Here is a 2,529-nt window from a genome sequence, read left to right as displayed (position 1 = left end):
ATGAAGAGGATGAGGATCGACAAAGATATTGCACGGTTTGTCGTTGGTATGTAGAGTATGGTAGGTTTTGTATATTTCTTAAAAATATTAATGGTTGATAATAGAATGGACATTGAATATTAGTGTTCTTATTGTCTTGTATATGAAGTTGTATAGTACCACTATACTTTTATTTTGGTTGTGTGTTTACATCGTTATGTTAAAAGGGCATTTTAGTCATTTTTGCTTGCTTTGTTGTTTGAGTAGGATGAAGTATACGTAAAACACATGTTATTTTTGTGATGAAGTATAGTTAATGTAATTAAAAATAAGTTTATAATGAATTCGTTATTAAGGAAAAATAATCTACATAGATTATATATACTTTAACATGCCCGATTAATGTAATTAAAAATAACTTTGTAATGAATTCGCTGTTAATTATAAATTATATACTATGTTTTCAAGAAATTATACACAACTTGATTAGCACAACTGGCTTAACCGCGCCCTTTTATAACATAAGCTTAAGTTCGAGTCTGCTTGCCAGCAATATCTACTTTATAATTCATTTTTACATTTTTTATCCATTAGTTTATGCCACATATTACCAATTCAAAAACATTTCATTCAAACCATATCTTACAAATTCCATTGATCATAATAATAATTCATCCATAGTATAAGAGGATTAATTAAGCATACAACATCCCAACAAATGCCATCACAAATTAGCTACGCGTTTTGTTCCATAGCAAAACAAGCAAACGAAATCATATTCCATAGCAGAATTCCCTAGCAAATACCTACGAATAGTACCTCCGTAGCAATTCAACTATGGAATTGGTTTCCGTCACAAACTCCGTTGCATAGTAACCACGATGATGAATTCCATAGCAGCAGTACAACAGAAAGTGATTTGGTAACAAATGTCGTTGGAAAATTGCTACGAATTTTTGTTCCATAGCACTATCGGTAGCATAATACCAACGGATATGGAGTCGGTAGCATTTTCCCTAGCAACTCCCACTCTCGCTACCAGAAATAAAATCCGTAGACAATGTGGTAGCAACATTGCTATGGAACGACATTCCATAGCACGATCCATTGCAGATTAACAACGATAATACGTTCCATAGTAACCTTCCCTAGCAAAATCGCATTTTTCTTGTAGTGAATACCATACATAAATAAATCACATACTGGGCCCCCTCCCTCCATCGGGCCTCGCCCGACATCGAACCCTGCCCGACATCGAGCCCCGCTCGGCTTCGGGCCCCGCCCGACATCAAGCCCCGCTAGGATTACAGATCTGTCATTCTCCAGGCCCCGCCTGACATTGGGCCTCGCCCGATACTCACATAATCATATAACCATATAATCTTATAAACATACAACCTACTAACACATGCAGTAATCACAAAGACTATAATATTCCATACAGTCATCGAGCCCCGCCCGACATCGGGCCTCGTTCGGTAATCATAAGACACATACTCATAATTAACATACGATAACCTCCTTAGGCCTCGCCTGGCATCGGGCCTTGCTCGGTAAACACAACATCATATAACATGCGCAGGAGTCGAACATACATCTAGCTTCCTAACATAAAACCATGGGCCGACATTGGTGCCTTCGACCCATTAAACCCAGTGAGGAGACTCACATCGCACTGTCGAAACACACAGACGATCCTTGGCTGCTGGCTGACAGATTCCTCGAACTGTCAAGGTCAAAAAAACAACCAATTAACATTTGGGTCCCAATCCATATCCATAAATTCATACTTGGGGTAAAAAGACCATTTTACCCCTAACATAGCTTGGTCCAAGACTAAGGCCCAAACTTACAATCTGAAAGGCCCAAAAGCCAATTAATCAACCAAGGACCAAATATGGCCCAATTTTCCAAATTGGGCCCAAACCCCTTACATGGACCTTACCCTAAAGCCCAACCAAAACACATTCAAAAATAGTCCAAGTCCAAAAAGCCCAATATGCCAATTTCCTTAGCTGTCAGCGAACGCACGACGTTCCTCACTTGGTACGCCCCACGTACATGACTCGTTCCGATGACAGGCTGTTTGGATGGAACGCACGACGTTCAGCAGCCTTACGCACAACATTCCACCCCAAAGACCAAAATCGACTTTAAGGCTCATACACTTAATCTTTTCACGGCCAAAACCCTAATATGCCTCAAAATAAGTCCTTAATCCATAAAGTCATTAACTTGGTGCCTTTTAATTACCCAAAAGGACCCAAACATGATTTCAAGCATTCTAACTCTATAAAGAGGCCAAGATGGAAGCTTATACCTTAATGCCTTATACCAAACTTCCAGATCTGATTCAAAGGGACTTCTTATGTCATAAAGTTTCCAACTTTATGACTTAGCATAGCTCAATGGGACCGAAATAAAAACCCTAAGTCCCAAGCTTTACCAAAAGACTACCAAATCATGCATGGAAGGTTAATACTCATCAAGATCCAAACTTTATGACTCCATAACCTCAACAAAAACCAAATATGAAGCTCAAAGATTATG

This window comes from Lactuca virosa, chromosome 4 (genome assembly GCF_052849685.1).
Source record: "Lactuca virosa cultivar CGN04683 chromosome 4, Lactuca_virosa_CGN04683_v6, whole genome shotgun sequence".
Taxonomy (NCBI): Eukaryota; Viridiplantae; Streptophyta; class Magnoliopsida; order Asterales; family Asteraceae; genus Lactuca; species Lactuca virosa.
The sequence above is the reverse complement of the archived record's forward strand: the minus strand, read 5'-3'. Positions refer to the sequence as shown.